Here is a 12,302-nt window from a genome sequence, read left to right as displayed (position 1 = left end):
TATATATCAAAACCTAAACCATTGAAAGGGAACATCTTGTGAAAAAATCTCCACAAAACTTGGCTCTGAAGGCCCAGGAACTCAGCGCCATCCTTCCCATCCCACCACCAGGTTCTGCCTGTGCCAGCCACCGTCCATGTGTGGGACATCTTGGAGCAACAAGATTTTAATTAAGGCCTGTGCATATATACGTGCCTTTTGGGAAAAAAAAAATAAAAAAATAAAAAAAGTTTGCTCTAGAAAATTAAACATGGATCAGTAAAAGCCATTTTGAAAATTCATACCAGTTACATCAATGAACATTTCAAACAGTGGTTTAGATCTCCATTTGGGAAGGGAGAATTAAGGAAGCCCATTTCTCTGAAATTGCTGAACACATGCCCTCCATCTTCTATTTAGAAAGACTTCAGGTTGACTACCGAAAATCTAAATCATTTATATTCAGCAGTTCTGATCGGTTGGTGAAGTCAAACTGCTTTAACATTTTACACCGTGACTGATAGCCGCAGGATGGCCTCAGGCATGCAAAGGCACCCACTGCTACTTCCTTTGCAAGCCTCGCTCCAGCACCCTGCCAGATAGAAAGTGGAAGGCAATTTCTCCCTCGTCTGCTCACCCCTGCCCACCATGCCAGCCTGTGAAGTGCTGGTAGGAGTGCTACTGCCATGTGGTGAAGAAGACGAGGGAGCAGGTTCGCCTGATCCTCCAGAGCACCAAGGGCAGGGACCTGGCACCCTGGCACCTCTCCACTGCGGCTCAAGCCAAAGCAGCACGGCTGCAGGGTGAAGCCACGGCTTGAGGAAGGAACAGCAGCAAATGCTGAAGCACCAGCGACCACAAATATCTCCCAAGTGTGGGTGAGGAGAGGACGGGGGCTGAACGCAAACCCAAGCCCTAGCTAAATACTGCACATCTCCATGCCAGCAAGAAAATCCCTCTGACCTATAAAAAAGCTTTTCTTAGCTCTCACAAGGATTAATTTATGCATGTATTTACTACTTACACTACTTCAAAATTCACCACATATACATTTTTCTCTGGGGGTGACACAACTCCGATATGAACAACATAGTACATTTCACAGCACCATACAGAGAAGCTTGAAAAACCACAAGCCTCCTCATGATATTACCTTACAGGAGTAAAGTTTAAATAAAGTTAAATGTAAACACATTCATTTTAGTGCCTCTCCTTTTGCTTTGTTCCCAAACCTTTCATTATTTGTTGTGACAATACACGAAGTGACACCCTTTGCCTTCCAGTCTAACCCTGCCACCACGTTTTACTTGGCCAGTTAATCTCTCATATCCATACTTCCACCGTTTCTCACAGTTGGATATATTTGTTCACTGCTTTAAAACATACCTTCTTTTCAAGACATATCTCTGCATAAGGTGAAGAATTAGTCTGTGGTTTGCATGGAAATACAAAGTATGAAGAGGTTAGGATGCATAAACAAAAGATTATGATGGAATTATTATGAACAATCTCTTTTTGCTTGTTTTCTTCCTCTGACGCATGTATACACATACATTTTGTTGGTCATCTGTCACTTTGTGTTCTTGTGAGGAAGACTGACTTTTGAATTAGTAATCGTCTTTAATGATTCACACTGCCAAATTCTGTTTTATTGCCCTTTCAAAAATAAATTGACAATCTTAAAGGTAATTGCAGAAGGAAGGATACTACCATGAACCAAAAATACAAACACTGTTCAAAGAATTAAAAGTCAGTATTAACTTTCAGACCAGCATAAAGCTTGCCAAACTACAAGGGTTCCCATTATAGGCTCTCCCACTCAAAACCACCACCGTGTTCTCTATAGTACAACTTACCCTGTTGGCACTTATGAAAAATATAATTGCCTTAGAAATTGTGCTCTCAGAAGTCTGCCCTAGAGACCACAAGAAGGATTCAAAATTAACTATGATTTCAGATCTCAGTACTGATAATGCTAAAATATTTCATTTCCCTGCCAGCCCTCTTTGGTCAAATTAAGAATAGAAAGAAACAAAAAAAAATCCTTTTGACAGAATGTTTTAAAAAATAAAAAATAGTCAGTCAATGTCTGCACCTGGTTGCTACAAGTATTTATCTACACTGACTTATCACTGCTATAGAGATCTCTGCAGATTAGGACCAGTTTTCCAGGTCAGAAAATCAGCCTTTGACTCTATATCTGGTCACAGAAATCTGCTTTTTCAAGCTAACGGCTCTAGGCACATTTCTGTTTCCTTAAATAAGGCTCAGGACAACTGAACTCTCACCTATAACTCTGAAAGCTCCTTTCCAAACTCCTTTGAGAAGAACCTTTAACGATCACTATTACTGCTTATAAAACCTATTCATCACTTCCTTTTCTTCAGCACAGTTTTAGAACTTTTCTGCACTTTTCTCCCCAAATATTCCCTTGTTCCCAAACCATTCCTTACTCCATGAAACTACGGCATGACACATTCTTATCTTGTTCCAAACAGCTGTGGGAGTTTCATGCTGCCACCCATCTAAAATTTTCACAACACCGCCTGCCAAGGACTTGCCCAGTTCCCTGCCAACCTTAGTTACACGACAACAAATGCAATCGAATTTTCAGAGGTGCTGAGTACCCATAATCGTGACTGAAATCAGGAAGAGTTACAGACGCTTAACCTTTTGTAGGTAAAACAAAACAAACAAAAAACACACTCAGCCTTAGGCATCAAAAGTCTGTATCAGCTTGCGCAGATCGATCTTTACATTATACAGTATTTGCCTTTAAGGCCAGGAAGTCACCACACACTTTCCTCAGAACAAATAATAATAATAATAAACTGTTAAGATAAATCTGTTAAGTCCATGTTGGTCAAGGTCTACAAAGTAATTTTTTTCCTTGTAGACACAATCGCTTATGCATTCCACCTTTCCCATGTTTCTCTAGGGAAACTGAAGCATCAACTGATTAGGTAACCTGAGGAGTTGCAACACTGCTCCTGGAGTTGGGAACTGCTGGTTCCCACTCCCACCTCTTGGATTGTATTTGTTTATTGAAGCAATTAGCCATTGCAAGCCCATCAGTAAGCACATGCAGCATTCAAACAGTTGTATAAATGGATGAAAGTCCCAGTGGAAGCTCTAGTTAGGAGGGAAGGAGTGCATCCCAATCTAGCTGGAGCTTCTCCAAACCCAAGGCGTTAAGTAATTGCTGCTTTTCATGGCAAGGCATTCTGAAAACATACTTATCACACCAGTCGTAAAACAAACATCTAGAGAAAACATTTGTCTACATCTGAAAAAATAAAATAAAACCAAGCTGGAGCTCTGTTTTCTAAGTTTCCACCCCTCCTTAGTGATGGTTGTAGCATTTACCTGCTTGGTAGTTTGGGTTTTCCTTTGGAAAGTCTCGATACTAAGCTGTAACACTAGTCTTATAAGCTGAAATACTAGTCTTAATACTAAGCTTAATACTAAGCTTAATACATCGCTGCCAACCACAACAGCGAACCTCTCTAACAAAGAGGCATCCTCCGCTTTCTGTCTTGGGTTTCATGCATCCTGCACAAATGTTCTTTTCAGGTTTGAGGTCCATCAGTCCAAACTGGCAGTAATTTGAGGTCTCTGTATTTAACATCGAAAACATATCACCTAGTCTACTACATTAATTAACATAATGCAAAATTCATTCATTGGGTTATTAAAAAAACAAAATATCAAAATACCAAAATTTTAAGAACACAGGTGGCACATTGTAATTCTGACACAAATCTGTTGCTCTTCATGAATAGTTCTGGGGTTTTTGTTCTGTTCTTTTTGTTTTGTTTATTAATTAACTCAATTCACTGATCAAGTTCATAATGTATCCCTGAAAACAGCTGCAGTGGCATAAGTGGCAAATAAGCAGCACACAGCAGTTCTGGGTAGAGAGCAGAAACAGCGCAGAAGGAAGAAGAAAAGGAGAACTCCTTACCCTGGTTTTTCTGCTGAAGCTGATGTTGCTTTACCATGAAACGACAAACTGAGTTTCATGTGAATAGTTACTTACATGAGTATTCAGCACGGGCTTATTTGAATAATTACTACTGGATGCACGCAAGGATTGCGAGATCTGCCCTTGCGTTTCAAATGGCAGGGAAGTCTTTTTGCACCACTTACCATGTTGCAGATTCCAGAAAATAAAAGACAACCGAATAAAAGGGAACTGTTATTAACCCCTTTTCAAACTGCAAATTTCACAGAAATATGAATACAGAAAAAAATATACTTTAGCATAACCTGTTATAGTTTTAAAATTGGAATGGAAGTGAAAAATACCGTAATGATATCTGAAATGTATCATATGCCAGAAAAAGGAGAAGTCAAAAATACCTGGATTTGGTTTTTTTCTCTCTTTTTTTGACAGCAGACTCTCAGAAACCACTTCTATCGTATGTAAACTATTTTTTTAACTGACAGAAATGCAATTTTGGGGGGCTGTTTTCAAACAAATTTGAAAAAATTACACCCAAATGTTTGAAAAACCTTCCCCTCTGCTTGAAAGACAAAGTACCAATGGGCTAGTTTTTTATATGAACAGACTTTGTGAAAATAAATTTCATATTTGCATGCACTGTGCTTAGTTAAAGAAGTTAGCAGGCTAAGGGGTAACTCATTGACTCAAGATTTTCCAAGATGAGCATGTGATGTTACAAAATACCCTTTGTTCACCTGAAAGCTACTCACGTACACATATAGGAGAATTTCATTGTAACCTACACAGGTTTTACGAAACTCCTCAGAAACAGGGTCACAACATTTCACAGACTAAAAGCATTTGTTTCCTTTTAGCATTATAACTTGGGTAGCTGGGTATGTAAGTGAAGAAGACAATGCTGAAAAAGTCCCTCTTGGATAGGGAGCACTGGCACCAAGGTGGCGTATCACACCAAACTGGAGAGCCAAATCATTGGTCGCTGCTCAGCTATCACCAAAGAGAACTAATCCAAAGTGCACAGAACAGCCTAGGAAAATCAAAGGTAGGAAGAGCAAAAGAGCTTATTTCTCCTTATAATGATGAGTTCAGCTTTAGGAGAATGACATGTACCAAGCCATTTGCAAATTCAGCTGCTGCTCTTGATCGTGGTCCCCTGTAAGCAGTACACTCCAAGCACTAGGTTATCCGCTCACTGATTTATCATGCACCTTCTTTAATTCCCTCATTAATAAATAATTTAGGAAAGGAACTTGTGCTTTATGAAACAAAAAATACATTGCCATCCATGATGTAGAAAATGCTTATTTTTTTTAATTTAAATTACCCGCTACTACCTTTGAGTTAGCAACACTATAGTACACCATATGAAGAAGGATGGACTGATCAATTTTCACTACGCTCATCAACTTCTTGAATTTTTACTCATTCCTCTACAGCTAACTATTTATAGCTTTTCCCATTTCTTCTACATAAAAGCCCTGCAACACCTATAAATTCGCACTATCGTGCCTTCAGTTTATTCACATCAAAACCTCTTCAACATCTATGAAGTTCTTTGCTGGAAGAAAATAAAACTGAAATTTAGTCTGGGATGGAGGAAAATGGGGAAAAAGAAATTTTGAAACATCTGTTAAAGCAGCCAGTTATTATGAGTTTGTCTTGTGATTTCAAAGACTAGAAATAGCTTCATTTCTGAAGAAAAGCAAAACCCACTGCCCAAGGCTTTCAAATCTCTTTGAATATGAACTTCCTCCCCTACCTTATTTATTGTGTGCCAAGCGGTGATGGTAAGGCTGCAAGATCTGCAAGCCTGTGTTATTAACACTCTTTCAATGCTTGCAAAAAGGTTTTGCTGCTTTTCACCGTCAGCTATATCGATTAAAGTTTAACCTCTACCATCATCCTACCCCTTATCGTCACACAGAGTAACAACAACATGGCATGAAAATGTGAAGGTTTATGTGACTAGGGGAAAAGGCTCTTTATATGTATACACATTTATAGAGGGTCGTTGTAAATCATCATATTCATGGAAAATTCATTTAAAATGTATGCAAAGCCAATCTGATTTTTTTAGGCTCGAGATCATTCTGTTACCACATACGTAACGTGGCTTTGCATCACCTTCTGCTCATTAGCATATATAGCACTTAAAGATTGCTATTATTTTCATAAATAATGTTGCTATTAGCATTCACTACTATTGTTAAATTTTATTCCAGCACCTTATCTTTGCTGTAGACTATGACAAGCTTTTGAGGCAAAGCTCCACAACTGAACAGTGCCTCCCACAGAAGAAACCCACTCTCAGGTCTTCTGCAGGCAGAACTGGCCTTTTCTACTGAGAATCTGTGGTTTTGGGCTCACCAGAAGCCATATGCAGCCTGACACAAACTAAAATAACCTGTTTGTCAGCAGGGTTTATTAACTCAGGCTCAGCCATAGTTCCTGCCTTCGCCCAGCTTCCAGGTAAGTGCTATGCGTATTTGGGTGCCTTAGCGCACAGGAGGACCAAACTTTTACAAGACAGACTTAAACCCACTTGGGCCTTCTGACCGAACCTCCTGCAGCAGCCAGAAAAAATCAGATGTGAGAAAATTAGCAATATTTTAATCGTCACATGATTGCCTCGACCATTTCACTGCATCGCCAGCACTTCACAATGGTGCCGCGAGCAGCGGGACTGCGGCCGGCCAGAGGAGGCAGAGGCTCCAGAGATTTGTGCGGCACAAAGGTCTGCTAAGGAATATTAGCTCAGCTTCCTTGCACAAATATAACTGGCCCTCAGCTGACAGATGTAAGAGGAAATGGAAAAGCATGAACAGAAGGGGCAGGTCAGGGTCGGAACTGGGAGGAGGTATGTGGTATGCTGGTCCTGCCTGCGTGGGCTTTTTTTGCTTTGCATCCTTCAAAAAGCAGCAGTTCTCTTCGTTCTGGCAAGCATATTTAAAGCAAGGTTAGAGAGGAAGATGGAAGAACTACCCCCAAACCTGCGTGGCACTGACTTGGAGGAGCAGTAGCTGACAGAGAGCAGAGTACTTACTTCACTTGTAACAGACTGGCTACTCCACCACCCTCCTCTGGCCCTGCTGCCCTGGGCGGACGTTTTGCAAAGCAGAACCACTGCCCCAGCCTTTCTCCTAAAAGCCCCTTCTGATAAGGAGGGAGGAGGAACAGTAACACCCACTTACTAAAAACACAGGCAAGATGAGATTGGCAAGGCAAATGGGTGATGCTTGTGGAAAAGCTTTTCTTCCTTCTACAGGAAACTGGAGACTATGAGTGATGAAAAAATAAATGTTCTGCTAAATCAGAGGCTGAACCCAATTCTGTGCAGGAATCCTGAGGCTCACCATTAAGTAACAGGTCAATTGCTATTGTACACTAAACTGCAAATGTAAGAAAAGCACACCAAATCCATGGGAGAAGAGGAGAGAAGGAGAGAAGGAGAGAAGGAGAGAAGGAGAGAAGGAGAGAAGGAGAGAAGGAGAGAAGGAGAGAAGGAGAGAAGGAGAGAAGGAGAGAAGGAGAGAAGGAGAGAAGGAGAGAAGGAGAGAAGGAGAGAAGGAGAGAAGGAGAGAAGGAGAGAAGGAGAGAAGTCAGTGCCTGAGGCTGTCCTTTTTAATTGTAGTAAAGGAGTAATTTTAATTCAGCTTCTTCATAATTTGAATTTGATCTCCTTAATGTTACACAATCTCAGGTGAGTAAGAGATATATCACAGCACAAATAAATTCAACTTATGTCAGTATTCAAGGCACACATTTGACATTGTCTAACAGATACCATAACACATACAAATTGTGACTTGTTTCACATACAGGGATTGTCTAATACTTCCTAAGTTTTGCAAACACTGTAAGATGAACTTCAACTAAACAACTGCTTGCTCTCCGACTCTGAAGTTAATTCTCTCTGCTCTCCCACCATATACACCAAGTGACTGGTACCAATCTAACTTTCACTATCTTGAATACGATCACAGTCCTGTTTTGCACCCTTTTACTTAAAGTGGAGAAAGGAAGAACTAAGCCACATATTAACCATCTGGCACCATCTCTCCTCTGGCCCCAAGCCCATTCATTCTGGAGCTAGAAACGATCTCCTACAATAATATATCAATACACAAAAATCAGCACCCAGCCTTCTAGATCATTACCCGTGACCATCTTAAAAGCTACCAAAAAACCTCAGTCAGTGGCTGGAGGAGACTATTTCTGTCTTGAACACGCTTTTTCAGCAATAAGCCAACCTGAAATACTTCTAAGAGTCTGTCTGCTCTCTGCACTGAAGGACTACCACGGCAAAATGCCACTGGTACATTTACACGGCACAGCTGAAGCCACAGAAATCTTGGCTTGGCTCTTGGCAGCAGCAAAGCAGTACCAGCACTACCCTGCACTTGTACTGTTTCTCTGGAATTACTCATTCAGGTGCAGATTATGCTGCACCTGCTTCTGATCCTAGCCAGGCTGTTGCCAGCTTCTCTGACCTGTGCTCCTTTGACAAAACACAGATGAGCCCAAGAATGAACATCTGGAGTCACTCATTCCACGGCTGATATATAGTTTCCAAAGAATGCCATGAACTAGATTGGTTGGAAATTTGATAAAGGTTTCATGAACTAAAAACATATTTTGCATGTCTCAAGAAGAATACGTAGAAGTGGTCTCCAGGGACATCCCACAAGAAGTGGAAGCTGGCATCGATTATTGCTTCACCTCAACCTCTCTCTTTCCCAGGCCACCCTTAAATGATCTCGTACCTTCCCTTGCATACGTAGAAGCATGGGTGTGTCATGAAGCACCTAGAATTTCTTCAAATGCCAGCAGGAAATCCAGTGACACACAGGTTAGGAAATCCATCTTCAAAGGCCAGCCTTTAGTTAGTTTGTAGTTAGCTTTACAAAAGCTCCGGATACCCAGTCCACAGGAGCCACGCTAGACCCAGGCATAATGATCTGTCTGAAGTCAAAAAGCTTGCAGTTCATCCTCACAATGTGCCAGCCAGCAGCACAATAACTGAAATAAGTTATTTGGAGATGTTCCTCAAAATTAAGGGTTATCTTTCATCGAATCAACAGCGTTTGGTTTTAATTCGCACCGCAAACATCAACTCGTTCTTGCAGTTTTACTGCTAGGGAAGCAAGCTATTTACCTAGCAACTGGCTCCTTTCTGCACTTGTTTTATTCACAAGAAATGTAAAGGAACTTTCTACTTCCTCAGAGATACCAAAATTGGTAGCAGGCCATAACTCCTGTATGTTTGTCTGCTAAGATTATTTCTAGCATTCCAATCACCAGATTTTCTTCAGTCGGATGAAACTGTCCCACCAGAATCCAGATACAAATCCCTCTATAACTTCTGCAAGATATTTTTTCTTTCCCCCACGCAGTTATATGGAAACCACATTCCTTCCCAATGGAAGGCAACTCTTAGTATGTGCAACATAAAAGCCAGCTGACTGCTGTAGCATCTGCAGTGACAGCTATACAGGCATGCTTGAGCCTTAGCTTATGGGAAAAGGAGCCCAGAGCCATCTGTAATACACTGGCTACATCCCAGCTAAGCACCACACGACCACAGAAGCAAGCACATGGCTGGGAAGAGCTGCGAGGAGGTTCTGAGGTCAGGCAAAAACTACAAACAAGTAATTAGCTTTCAGGGAATTGGGGGGAATTTTAAGCATGCGGCTTGCAGAAGAGAAAGTACCAGGATAAGCACCAGCCTGGAGAGGAATGATGGCAGCTGCATTGTTCATGTCTCGTATCAAAGCAAATTTGCTCAGGACCAGATGAGGAGGCCTTGAACCAGCTCCAGGGGTGCGGTGTTCCTTCCCTCTGGGTTGTGGAAGACCACAATCTACTCTCCATATTGCTAAAATCGTGATCTTTAAATCTTTTATCAAGTAGCCACCCTTCTAAGTCACACGTGTAGATTAAAGGGGAGCCAAGTTCAGGTCTTCTCCGTAACAAGAGCTGTTAACAACCGTGCTGTAGGCACAAATTCGACCATTCTCTCTCCAAAATTAAAAGCAGTTTAATAAATTCCTATCTGCTTTTTAGTTGACCCTTCAGTTGCTTTTGCCAAGTGCTCTATGAAGAACACCTTCACAGCAAGCTGGACGGCTGAAATCAATGCATTTCATGGACCAGTCAGGTTATCAGAGGCAAGAGTCAAAGACGTTTGTGAGCAAGAGATTAAGCACAGCTCCTGCTTGCACTGTACACCAGGAGCCATTCCAGGGTTCGTACACCAGCATTACACTTTTAGCAAAATTAAGCATGAAAAAGGCACACTTGAGGTACGTATATATGCTGCTTTGTGGTCAGACACTAGCTATTAATGACAGAAATTTGCATAACACACCTTTTTCATTATAATGACTGTTGAATTTAAAAAAATATATACCAGAAACTATGTTTAAACACATTCATTAATAGTGCCATCAATATGAAAAATACACACATATTAATAATCGGTTTTAAATAGAGACAGAAACAAGCACCCACTGGAGCATGCGGAAGCTGCAACGGTGAGAAATAGTTCAATAATAAGCAGGGGAAATTCAGCTGAAGGCAAAGCTGTGAAGTTAACTCAGATGATAAACTTCTGACCTTAACTCATGTGTTGGAGTCCAGGTTGACAAACGTGTACATTTCTCCTGACACTCTTTATTATCTTGAGGCAGTACTGTAACATCACTTGATAACTGCTGCTTTTTTGCACCTATTTAGTAGCTGACTAGCCCCGAACCTTCTCTCATACAGACAGAGCTGATAGATCTAGAGTTACCGGTCACAACTGTCTTCAGTGCACCAGGAAAAACCCAAGCCAACAAGCGAGGGGCAGGAAATATTGCAAGTTCCGGTGTCTCAAGTTTCCCCTGCACCTTTTTCATCAGGATACGGCCTCTCTGCTATATGAAACAAACACAAGAGTTTGGATTGGAAATGAATGACTTGTCTACAGTTCAGCTGAGATGCTGTACTACCGTTCGCACATCTGGCAATTCACAGCTTCTCAAACTGCAATTTTTGCTCCACTTATCAAAACAGTGGTGTTAGCAAGGTCCACATTCTTATCTTCTGATTCCAGCCTCTCTCACCCTCTTATGTTGGATAGGTTACAAGGAAAATTTCACATAACTGAAACTCAGATGAAACTCAACACAAAATTCCCTCACCCTCATTTTACTGAAATAGGACAACACAGCTCTTGGTGCTCAAATTACCACTTGATTGCACTCAGAATTGTAGTAATAATGCTACCAGACAGAATTTCACGTTGTCATGCTTTGTGTTTAGCTGGCATGCGACTCGAAGGACTATATTTACAGCAGCTTTCGTTTTCTTTAGTAAGTTAGCAAAGTCTTTCAGTTTCTGCTTTGCTCTGTACTTGAACTAGGTGTATGTTAAGATACGGATTAAAAAATAAAAAAGCAAATACAAAAAGACCTCCCTAAGTAGAATCCACACTGCCAGGTACTTTCTGAACAGGTAACTGGAAGAGCAAGGCCTATTTTCCTGAAGTTTTTGAGGCAGATCCCAAAGAGTTCTACCCTGAACTTATCTGCAGAGTTCTGTTAAATGGTTTAACTTTTACTTGCATTTCAGCCTTTTACTAATGAAGTCTTTGCATAGAAGACTGAAAATCCAGGATGCAACCTTGAAGAATTCCTTCTTCACATACAACACAAGCAACACCAAAGGACTTAAGTTTTCACAAATATAAGTATTGATTCAGGGAAATAATTTCTCACTGAATCTGAAAATCAACACAACTGAGGCAGTGCTGTCATCTTGTGTTTTCTCTTTCTCCAAAACCCTCACTCACACGAGGTGGTGAACATCTCTAGCAAAGAGGCTCCTTAACTCCACTCACCTTGATGTCAGCTCTCAGATGTCGGGGTGTTTCAGACACTGGGAGCTAAACAGGGGGCAAGAGCACTCATCAGGTGTAACAAGACATTTAACATCTTAAGGAATTGTATTCAGCTTTAATTCTCTTTAAGACATTATGTGATACCGTCATTAACGCATGACAGCATCGTACTCCATCTAATCCACCCTGTTGACTTACAGCAATGCATAAGAACACTACACAAATGGCATCACCAGCAGTAGGGCTGCCACCACCCAGTCCCACTGAGGGCAAGATTACAAGGGGTGAAGGCAAGATGCTGCAAATGTAAGACAACACAGTTCTTTATGGCTAGCTCTCAGTTTTTCAAAGGGAGTGCCTGCTTCGTGCTGACTTTCAGGGTTATTTCCGATTCAAGAGATCCAGAGAAATGACTGAATGAAGCTTAGGCAATTGTGCTGCTTGCCCATTACTTTAGTTTTTAATCAGCCACAG

General features: G+C 41.1%; 1 protein-coding gene across 2 annotated transcripts in view; it reads right to left on the bottom strand.

Annotated features, from left to right (window-relative positions):
- Positions 1-12,302, bottom strand: part of TEC (tec protein tyrosine kinase) — a 49,602-nt gene that overhangs the window by 32,042 nt on the left and 5,258 nt on the right. The window lies entirely within an intron of this gene.

Source organism: Cygnus atratus, chromosome 4 (assembly GCF_013377495.2).
Source record: "Cygnus atratus isolate AKBS03 ecotype Queensland, Australia chromosome 4, CAtr_DNAZoo_HiC_assembly, whole genome shotgun sequence".
NCBI lineage: Eukaryota > Metazoa > Chordata > Aves > Anseriformes > Anatidae > Cygnus > Cygnus atratus.
The sequence above is the reverse complement of the archived record's forward strand: the minus strand, read 5'-3'. Positions and strand labels throughout refer to the sequence as shown.